Source organism: Puntigrus tetrazona, chromosome 14, assembly GCF_018831695.1.
Source record: "Puntigrus tetrazona isolate hp1 chromosome 14, ASM1883169v1, whole genome shotgun sequence".
NCBI lineage: Eukaryota > Metazoa > Chordata > Actinopteri > Cypriniformes > Cyprinidae > Puntigrus > Puntigrus tetrazona.
Window position 1 is genome coordinate 1,856,913 of NC_056712.1, and position 12,080 is coordinate 1,868,992.

At 39.3% G+C, this 12,080-nt stretch overlaps 1 long non-coding RNA gene across 1 annotated transcript; it reads left to right on the plus strand.

Moving 5' to 3' along the window:
- Positions 1–393: 393 nt before the first annotated feature.
- LOC122358087 lies at positions 394–5,766 on the plus strand. Its single transcript, XR_006252570.1, has 3 exons — positions 394–706; positions 1,102–1,189; positions 5,652–5,766. It is a non-coding gene; the product is annotated as an uncharacterized LOC122358087 (long non-coding RNA).
- Positions 5,767–12,080: the final 6,314 nt, after the last annotated feature.

Consider the following 12,080-nt stretch of genomic DNA (forward strand, 5'->3'; position numbering starts at 1 on the left):
TATATATATATATATATATATATATATATATATATATATATATATTTTGATATGTAATGTGTGTGTGTGTGTATCCTGTGTTTAATTACACTATGTCAGAAATTGTACCAATATTTCTGGGACAATATATATTAACCCCTTGGGGTAAGATTTTATATATATATATAAAAATATATATATATATATATATATATATATATATATATATGTAAAAGTGTGTTCAATATAGGTATGCTGTGTTTATGTACATAGCCAGTGACGTTTTTTTTTTAAAAAGGAAAAAATAGCCGTTGTGTTCAGGTTATGTCCAATGTAATGTTCAATATAGAAAACAAGCCAGTGACGTTGCACATGGTAATGTGTGTGTGTGTGTGTGCTTCCATCAAGATCTGTCAGGGAAAAAATTAGTCATTCGTTTGGAGACGAAATATAAAACCCAAAGCGTTTCGTGACGATTCTCGTTTTGTTTTGTGTTATTATTTAAAGTAATTTTATTTAAGTTTTTTTGATCCCGCGAGTCATCACTTAATTGTGCCGTGTGTGAAGCATAGACAGTTAAATTCAGGAACTGTGTTTGCGAAGTAACCACACTTCTTTGCTGCGTGTGGGACTGAGGAGAGTTCGTCGCGTCTTCCCGACGGATCGTGACAGCACGTGGAGTGCGTGAGGAACGTAAGATCGTCTCACTGATTTTCATCAGAAGAACGTAAGTGCCTTGTTTCCGTGAAGGATTATTTTCAATTCATCGTTTGTTTAAAGTCCACCAACGAACCGGGCCACAACGTTTACGATCGAGCGAACATTTCCACTGTTTGACTGATTTGCGTATGGTTTGAATTGATTTTTATATGTGTAGCTACTGTGTGTATAGTACTGAGATACTGTACTGAGTTTTCTCAAGGGTGATCTGGAAAGAGTTTTTTTGGTGACTTTATTTTGGTATTTGATTATCTACCCTCTCAGAACACAGAAAGGGGTTGTTTTGGTTTTCTTTATTGTCTGGGTTTTTTTTTTGTTCTTCTCGGAAAATGTAAATTCTTTAATTGAGTTTGTGTATGGGAAAGAAATAACTTAAACCTTACATTTTTAAATTACACAAAGGAAAAGAGGAAAATACCGGCCTAATTCACCATCTAATTGTCGGGGATCCAGGATTCTTCTGGGACAAATATGAAATTAACCCCTTGGGGTAAGAGAAAGGATATATATATATATATAGTTTTTTTATTATTATTATTATTGATTTTGACTTTACAACACAAAGGCACACAAGGCAAAAGAAAATACATTTTCATATTACCTAAAGGAATAGGCACAATTTTTTATACTTTGTGACAGAAGAAATGGCTATTTTTGTTTTTGCTTATTAGTATGAAATATTGCACATATGCCTGATATTAAAGAAAACAACACAACACTAAACAGACACACAGTATAAAATTACTGTGCATGAATCAGCAAGTCATTCTTTAGAGCCAGCACTCTTGGCTTAAGTTTACCATCATCAAGAAAAAGAACATTCTAAATAAACTCTTTGATACGAAATGTCCAATGCATAGATTAAGCCAAACATCAAAAGGAAGGCATCAGAGAGTCTCTGAAGGTTTATGACAACATCATTCTTAAGGATGATTCAAATCTTTTCGGGATTGTACTGAAGAGCAATGACTGGGAGTTCTCGGACGACTGTCAAAAGGGCAACTGATGAATCAGTGTCTGGCTTTTCTGAATCATCTTCAATCTGGATAAAAAGAGTTGAAACACAATTACCAAGTGCTATCTTACCAGTGTGAAAAAAATGCCGATATTTAATTCTAAGAAATATGCAAAATAACTGACTTACCTTAACTGAATGTTTTTAATCATTTTGAGGCATCTTCTCTCAGATACAGAGGAAGTGCACAGAACACCGTTAACCTAAACAATGCTAACTTGACGAGGAATAGTCAAGGGATACATAAAACTAATGATCGCAGTAAGAGCCCTGACTCTTATCCAAATCTGTACAAATGTCTTTGTTCTGATGAACACAGAGAAAAATATTAGGAAGAATGTTTCTAATCAAAGAATTCTTGGACCCCATTGACTCCCATAGTAGAAAAAAAAATGCTTTATGTTTTGTTGTTCTCTTTGTTTTGCTTCTATGGTAGTCAATGGGTGGCTAAAAACTTTGGTTACAAGCATTCTTCCAAATGTTTCATCTGTATTCATCCAAACAACATTAGCTATACAGATTTGGTGCATTTTTTGGTGAGCTATCCCTTAAAAAGGACACAAAAACACTTTTTTTCTTAGTTACACTGTGTCCTAAGTTATATACTAAAAATTATGGAATGGTAATGATCTCATTTCTGCGTGATGCGTTTGCATCTTCCTATCATCAGCAACAAGATTTTTCTTCATCTGTACAACCCTCTGCTGCTCTAGAGTTGAAGCATTATGACATTGGGGAAGTCTGGTAAATAGATTACTTTGGCATGTCTTGCCCTTTTTATGCTCAAGTATGATGGTTCATTGTCTGGACTGCTTTTGCTTCGTTTTCCAGCGTTCACTGCAACTCCAGACATCCTGCTCTCCTCGGCTTGTTTCTGTAGTTTCCCATTTTTAATTTGATGCTAGTTTTTCATGCAAACCATCCGGTGTCTGAACCCAGCTCTTTCAGACATGAGTGTTTGGTGACCAGAGTTTCTGCTGCTTTTCACAGCTCTTTGTCACTTGGTTAAGCTTTAAAATTATAGGTTGCAGTTGCTACTTTGTCAAGGACATCATGATCTTGGTCTCTGGTTAGCTGCAGCACTTTTCCAGTTTTTTTTTTCTTTCTCAAAGGCAGAATTTCCTTCTCTAAGTGTGTGTTCAACCTTATAAGAAAATGCTGGCACTCGAAAATTGCCTTGAGGCCACTCTGAAACAAGTTGAGGTGTGGAATCATCAGTTAATAACTGAGTGTGTTGTTGATGTTGAACTGGTTTCTCCATCAAAAAAAGCTTAACAGTAACTTTTGGTAGCAACTCATTCATGCCCACCAAAGATACAAGTTGTTCAACATACCATGACTCAAACAAACTGCAGAAATGACACCTTGTTCTTGACAAGAAAGATTTCATCAATCCTCCAGAACTGAGGCAATCCACCACTGGCTTCTGCAGACACAAACATTCCTGGGGCATAGTCAGTGTCATATGGTGACCCTAGATGTGGTGTAGACTGTGCTAGTAGTTGTCTGTCCCTGAACAAAAACCACAATCAGGCAGTATTGAGACTAGCACTGAAGAGACACTTGAAGTATGTGTATGGCTTAAAATATGATGGTGAGTTCGGATGATATGCCATCATGTTTTGGTGTCTAGTTTCAAGAGAAGCAGTGGCATTCGTAAGGTTTTGGGTGTCAACTATTTTAGAGAATCTATGCTTCTCCTCAAACCTCATTGCCCATGGATGCACTAGCAGCTTGAAACCCAATTTGGCTAGTGCTCCACACTGATCTTACTTTATTGTATTGGATAGTTTGTAGTTTAATATTGGATTCTTAGACAGCTCAACAGTGTCTTTTAAAACCATTAAAACAGCACATGTCTAAGCAAGCTGTCTAAGCAAGCTGGTGTTTTCATGACAATTTCCACCAACACTGCCTTTTGTGAATCAGGTATTTGGTATTGTGTGTGTGGTTTGTCTGTTTTGTCAGTGTGTAAAACAACTCAATCTTATTGTTTAGGTAGTCTAAAGTGAAGTGCTTCTGGTTTACCAGCTTTTGAAGGCAAGAACACAACTCAACTGGTACAATACCTTCCAAGAGGTCATGAAGCATGTCTGGAGCACATCCAGTGACGGGGTGGAAATGTTTCAATGCCTCAAGCAGCACAGTCTCCTTTAACACCAAACCGACTGCTTTGGGTATCACTCTGCAAAGCATAACAAACATGAATGTCATGACTGGTCTCTGTTCTCATGGGGAAATCCCCCCGCATTACACTCATAGAGTTCATCTGATCTCAAGTGGCTAAAAAAAACCTACAGGCACACTCAGATCTAAACGATTTTGTGAAGCCTCCCAATCTGTGTGCTGCAAGATTGTCTGCAGACACACAAATGAATATGCCTTTCAACAGTGGAGAAAACACAGAGAACATTGCAGTCCATAACAGCCTCAGTTAGTTAATCCAGAACAGAACTAGAAACAGTTATGTATCTCAAGTGTCTCTCTTAAGGTTTCTTTTATTATTGGCCTTGATAAGGAAAATATCTTATTAAAGTGTAAAATGATTTCCTGTGAAGCTGTGTCCGAGACATGGAGGATGTTTTGCATCTCCAAAAATAATAAGGACAAATTACATTTTAAATGACATGTCAACTTGTCAGTATCACACTGCATCTCTGCTACATCAAGGCTGTCATTACTTGGACCAGGTTCATTTTCTGTAGTGTCAGATGCTGTAGCATGAGAGCACTGTGGTATATCTTATTCCTGACTGACTACCAGACCATCTTTATAATCTGAGGTGAAATTGGTAGTTCTTGCTCTTGTGTAGACTGAATGACGAGTACACATTACTTCTAAATTGGCAACACTTGTATAATGGATACTCAGGGGCCTGAAACGGCTGCTTAAACAAATTGGACAGTTACAAACTAAAGGTTCCTGATTTTGAGCCTCTTGTGCAATGCTATCCCCTATGTAATATCGAGATAAATGGGTTTTCAGGGCATTTACTGATTAAATGAATATGCACAGTCTTCATGTAAACATGGCAATGGACTAACTTTTGAATAATGACCATGCTGCAATCTAATGTGTATAAGCAAGTGTGGTCTGGATTGAAATGAGGCTGTACACATCCTACAGTTCCAAGCCATCCTTCCAAGTCTGGGTACACACTAAAATATATTTTTTTTAATCTTATAAGATTTTCAAAATGTAAGAGACCACAAACATGAAGATCAAAAAATCTTAGATTTCAGGTTTTGCTCCTATAGGTTGTGGTGTGCCTCAATGTGACAAGACAACACCACACACCCTAACAGTCCCGACCATGAATGGGGGTAATCTCTTGAGATTTAAGAATATATATGTTTTATAAGACACGTTGTATAAGCACTCTGTTGCCACAAATCGACAAGCTAATCCTGAATCTCTGCTGTCCCGATCCTTTTGTGCTGTGCCATGACTGTGTTTGTTATTATGCTTCTGTCTTTTGCCAGCTCACTTTCTGATTGGATATAGTTTTGTTTCACGTGATAATCTCTGTATCTTAATGCGTGTTTGTTCTCGGGGCTCCCCCCCACATATCAGGATTTCCGATCGTAAATATTCAACATGTTAAAAATTTAAGATGTGCAATCGAGACCTCTGATGTTCTTCCGAGCAGATTCTGACAAAATTATTTTTAGAAGCACCAAGATAATTGGGATAATTACCTAGGATTGTCGGAAGGGGAGAAATTGGCTCAAAATCAGCCCGATTATCCTGTGGTGTGTACCCAGCCTAACTTACCAAACAAAAATGTTAAACAAATTTACTTGGAACATGTCCCAATTTTTGTAACTTTTGACTTGCTCAGCAGTTATCCTAACAACAAATATAATTTAAAGTTTAAACCTAAACTTCAGATGCAATAAATGAATAAATAACCAATTTTTTTATGTTTGTCTAATAGAATTGCAAGAATGAGTGCCTCACCTTAGGAGCTGAAATGGGAACAATATGTGGACTCAATAGGCAAACTACTTCAACTGCATCAAAAGGTTGAGGAAATAACACGAAAATAGATTGAACATGTATTTTCACTGAATAATCTGCAGCTGTCTCCATTTATACAAAAAAACCCCACTAATTTACACAAAGTATGTGTACATTGCATATGTACTGCATCATTTAATATGTATAGTGAAGATCCTGAAATGAAATGCCAAATTAAAGAAAACTATAACAAAAAAAAAAAAAAAAACTGAACAAGCATTTTCATTGTGCGGCTGTGTCACGATTGAGGGGTCTGGAGGCATGCGGATGCATTGCAGGCTTTTATTTAGCAAAGACATGGTCAAAGCAGGGAGATGTTGAAACACAGGAAACAGGAATGTAAGAGGCAAGGCAACCACAAAATCCAAAAACAGGTAGAGGTCAGGTCAGGCAGCAAACGTTAAAAAAAAACAGGCAGGGTCAAAACCAGAGAACATCAACAGGGGAAAAAAAGGCAAGAAAGAACAAGGTATATGCTAACAGTAATGCTAGATCATGATCACAGTTCATCCAGCGGCAAGAGCTCCCTCTGCTGGCTTGGCATAACATAGCCCCCCCCTCCTAGGAGCGACTCCTGGCGCTCTACAAAACAAGGGGAAGGAGCGCGGTGGACAGGAGGAAGAACAGTGGGTAGGACGGTGGGCCAGGTCCATGTGGGGATACAAGGTCTTGAGGCAGAGCAGGCAGAGATTGAGACACTCCAGAACACAGCAAGCATGGCGCAAGCCCTCCCGGGCGGAGCAGAGACCCTCTGAGGCGGAGCGGGCGGATTAGGAAAGTCGGACGGCCACCAGGGCGGATCTGGCAGCTTGGAAGAGCCGACGGAACTGGAACCCTACAGGGTGAACTGGACTGACCAGGGCAGCATATGTGAGACTGGATGTGAGACTGGGTCCTTAAAGAAACCGAGACAGAATCGGAGATAGACCGGGCATTCGTGGCCCCGAGACTTGGCTGAATGAATATTAACAGATGCCCTCTGTAGCTGTGACTGGACAAGAGTTTACAAGCAGCCTCCTTAGCTGAATTAGAATCAGAATCCGAATCACTTTATTTCCAGGTATGTTTACACATACGAGGAATTTGTTTTAGTGACAGAAGCTCTACAGTGCAACACGATAACAAGACAAGACAGGTAATAAAGAGAATTATATACAATATACAAAATATAAAATGTGCAAAACAGCAAAAATAAAAAAAATATATACTATAAACATTCAAGAGTAAACATGAATTATGTTTGTGCAGTGTTATGTGCAAATCTGTATGTTAAATAAATAAGTGTCCCCAAGTGTTCATGACATGGACTGCCTGGGGGAAGAAACTGTTCCTGTGTCTGGCTGTCCTGGTACTCAGTGCTCTGTAGCGTCAACCAGACGGCAACAGTTCAAAGATGTGTGCTGGATGTGAGGGGTCCAGAGTGATTTTTCTTAACCCTTTTGTTCAATCTGGATAGGAACAGTTCTTGGAGAGTGGGGAGGGTTGTACCAATGATTCTTTCAGCAATCCTGACTACCCTCTGTAGTCTTGAGGTCAGAGTTGGTAGCTGAGCTGAACCAGACAGTTATGGAAGTGCAGAGGATGGATTGTATGATGGCCGAGTAGAACTGTTTCAGCAGTTCCTGTGGCAGGTTGAACTTCCTCAGCTGACGAAGGAAGTACAATCTCTGCTGTGCCTTTTTAACAATGGAGTCAATGTGAGTGTCCCACTTCAGGTCCTGGGAGATGGTGGTGCCCAGGAACCTGAATGACTCCACTGTTACCACCGTGCTGTCCTTGATGGTGAGTGGGGGGAGTGCAGGGGGGTTCCTCCTGAAGTCCACTGTTTTGAGCGTGTTGCGCTCCAAGTTGTTCAGACTGCACCATTCAGCCAGCTCTTTGACCTCCTGTCTGTAAGCAGACTCGTCACCGTCATGTATGAGGCCGATGACTGTGGTGTCGTCCGCAAACTTCAGGAGTTCGACAGAGGTGTCTGTAGAGGTGCAGTCATTGGTGTAGAGGGAGAAGAGCAGTGGGGAGAGGACACAACCCTGAGGGGCTCAAGTGCGGGTGCTGGATGAGAATTTTCCCAGCCTCACTAACTGCTGTCTGTCTGTCAGGAAGCTGCTGATCCACTGACGGACAGAGGTGGGCACCAAGAGCTGGGTTAGTTTGGGGTGGAGGAGGTTTGGTATGATGGTGTTGAAGGCCGAACTGAAATCCACAAACAGGATCCTCACATAAGTTCCTGGTCTGTCTAGGTGTTGCAGAACATAATGCAGTCCCATATTGACTGCATCGTCCACTGACCTGTTTGCTCTGTAGGAAAACTGCAGCTGTGACTAGACTGAACGAATGTTCACTGGTGGCCTTCATAGCCATGACAGGGCAGAGTGGAAATTCATAAACAGCATCCCTAGCTGTGACTTGGCCAGCCGAGGGCTCACAGGTGGCTTCCATAGCTGTGACTGAACTGGATGATGATTCACAGGCGGCCCTTATAGCCTGGAAGGAATAGGGCGTAAGTTCATAGGTGGTTTCTGTTGAGACTATTTCACTCAAACGGCTCTTTACCAGGAAGGATCAACTCAAGGCGAAATAAAACACAAGACAAGTTTTTGGATTTTTAGCTTGCAAGGATTGCGCTGTCGGTTGCAAGCGGGAGAGAAGCAGGTTTCTCCTTAACCTCCCTTTTGCCTCCGAAGCTCAGATCGCAAGTCACTTTATTTATAGAGAAAAAGGACAGAGTAAGATAAGTAAAAACAACTGGCAAAACAAAGACTCCAGATATGTTCGTCACATATCTTTTTGGGCGTCAGGATCTTCATTCCTTCAGATTCCCCTGGCGCCCATACCAGTCTAAGATACTATATAGAGGCCATGTCATGTCATGACCTAGAACAAAAAGTGTTATACCAGATGGAAGCTGAAACCTGAAAGGTCAAAGTTGCAAAATGTCAATACACAGCTTCAACATCAATGCACAACTCCAACAGTTTCCATAGCTGTGAATGGACAAGACAAGGATTCACAAATGGCTGCCATCGCCGTGGCAGGACTGGACGAGAATTCATTTTAGGCTTCCATAGCTGTAGCAGGGCTGGTAAATGAGTCACAGACAGCCGAGATGGAGCAGGGCGTAAGTTCATAGGCGGTTTCCATAGCTGTGACTGGACAGGGCGAGGGCGACCTGATGACCTTCACAGCCATAACTGGGCAAGGCGAGGATTCCTCAATCTCTCTAGCCTAACTTGAGCCAGGAGAAGGTTCATAAGCGATCTCAAAGATCTTGACAGTAGTCGCTGTGAGCCCATACTTAGTCTCTGTGGCAGAGACTGGGCAGTCAGAGGGCTTTGTCATGACTGATACCCACTCTGGAGGTTCTATGGCAGATGCCGACTCCTCTGGAGCAGGCTGGCAGATGGGAGAAATTGTGCAGTGGCTCTGGGTTGGCGGCCATCTTGAGCAGTGGCTCTGGGTTGGTGGCCATCTTGTGCAGTGGCTCTGGCAAGGCGGCCATCTTGTGCAGTGTTTATTTATTCCCTCACAAAAGAAGTCAATCAATAAACAGTCCGGTAAGTCTGAGAGGTAAGCAAGGTCTAGGTATTCCTGGTAGTGTTCGGGTACCCTGCTTGAGGGTCAGCAATGATGCAGCGAGGCACATACCTGCCCATGGTTTGGATGAAAAGCTGATGGATCCTGGTTTGATGTAGCATTCTGAGGCATGCGGATCCATTTGCAGGCTTTTATTTAGCAAAGGCATGGTCAAAGCAGGCAGATGTCGAAACACAGCAAACAGGAATTTAAAGAGGCAAGACAACCACAAAATCCAAAAACAGGCAGAGGTCGGACAGGGGAAAAACAAGGCAAGAAAGAACAAGGTATATGCTAACAATAATGCAACATATAGGTGACAGGCTTGCTTTAGAATGTATAGTCACCAAACAGGAACGTGGTGGAATTTGTTGGAGGAAAAGCTAAGTGCTTCTCAAGTGAAGAAACTGATCTGATTGTGCGCAAAGTTAAAGATCATGTACGGGATAAGCAGGAATTCAGGTGAGTTAGATGCAGGCTTTCAAATAGTTCTGCCTGATGAGTTAGTTTATACACACGTGTGTGTGTGTGTGTGTGTGTGTGTGTGTGTGTGTGTGTGTGTGTGTGTGTGTGTGTGTGTGTGTGTGTGTGTGTGTGTGTGTGTGTTGCCAAAAATGTTAAATTAATTAGCCAATTTCATTTCTCATTATAATTAGTATTAGGCTGAACACAAATAGGTAGGCTAATTCTGATATACACAATGTCACTATACACTTTTATACTGCATTCCTTTAGTTTGTAATATTTGGCATGTGTGCTGCTGTTCATCCCTGTGTGTAATAAGCAAAGTCAATGCGTGCTGTGGACCTGCCCAGAGGCTTAATTTCTACTAGCATGCTCTTTAAATAACAAAGAAATACTGCACCATTGACTTTAGACTTCAGACCAGGTTTAAGTTGGTCTATGGTGCTGCCTATTTTCAGTTTCTCAAAATATCAACATAATAAAAAAAGGTTATTATGACTTTTTATCTCACAATTCAAACTTTTTTGCTCAGAATTGCATGATACAATCCTTACAAGGGTCTGACATAAAATCACAATTCTGCAATTACGTGATTTAAATTCAATGGCAAGTAGTGATGTTCAATTTTGAATTTTGGGTGCAACTTTATAACTTGAAATTGCTCATTTGTATCTGACAGTTCTGAGAAAAAAGTCAGAATTGTGAGAAAGTGTTTTTTTTTTTTTTTTTTTTTTTTTTTTTTTTTTTAGCGGCAGGAAGGCTTCCATAATAACCTGCAGCTGACTTCACGTATACAAAAAATACATGAGTTAATAAAATGTTCAGAAAAACCTAATGTTAAAATAAAGACTGCATGTGCGCTGCATCATTTAATATTCTAACGGTAGAGACATTTATATATGTTTGTACACTTAAACTGGTAGCTAATTCAAAATATGCTGAAAAACTGTATACTTTCAGTGGAAAACCTAACGTGGGTGGATGGTGTGAGTGTAGCTGATACCAACTATAATTACACTAACATTATTTGAAACAGCTGAATACTTGCATATTTCTATAGCCATCAGAATAAAAGTGCATCCAACTGCCCTGCAAGTGCAAACATCTGTGTATCTGTTTGGAACAGGTCTGAGTTCAAGTTCAGCGCTAACGCCACTTTTGGAAAAAATAAAAAATTAAATAAAATAAATAAAATGTTACAATAGATGTTTAATGAACTCAAAAACAATAGTTAGCTAAACGTTTTGGCCTTTTTTGAGTACAACGTACATTCCATTATATTATAAGTGAGTTACACTCTTTGGGTTTACCGGGAGCTTCACTTTATGACTGTGACCATAAACAAAAAAATGAGATTTCACTTTCTTCTCCAGTTTTAATAAAAGAAAGAAAATAGAAAAAAAAAAAGTCTGTTGAAATGTGCTTTTTGTTTTCGTGTTGGCTTCAAATTGTTTAGCAAAACAAACAAAAAACCCCGTTTTTTTTTTTTTTTTTTTTTTTTTTTTTGAAAAAAACATTTAAGTTTCAATGTTTGTAAAAATGTCGAAATATCAAGGTGTTTATGTATTAGCATAATCAATTATTAATTCACAAACGAATTACAACAAAGCTCAAAAATCTGATATAGTAAGACTTTAGGATTGTTATATCATGTTTGTACATATTTTTGAACACCACGTAAGTACATTTGGGATTAAATAAAAAAAAAATAAACTAGAAAAAATAAAGCAAATAAATTATCAAATATTATGTAAATTGTTTGATCATATTCTATATCATATATTATATATATATATATATATATATATATATATATATATATATATATATATATATATATATATATACATTCATCCATAATTAAGGTATAAAACATGATGATGTGTGCAGAAGTTAACTGCAGCCATTTGGATGTGTTACCCCAATTTTGACAATTATCTTAAGCACTGTGCTTTCACAACTGAGCGCTCAGTTTTTCACATATTCAGAAACAGGATACGCTTTATTCATTTTGAAAACACTTCTATTGCTTCAATAATGATTGCACTTATTTTTAGAACAGATTCAAGGAAATTGTTAGTTTTAATTTGAAGCTACACGATCTGACAAAAAAAAAAAAATCCAGTCACAGAACAAGCATGACGGATCACCCCCATTAAAAGACTCCTTGGATAATCCAGACACTTGAGATCTAATGGAAAGCTTGCTAACCGCTTCCGAAGAGTCCAATAAAGAATTGCATGTCCTGATATTTACAGCACTTCCCCATCTTACTACCTTTCCCATCTTTCATTTTAACTGCGATTTG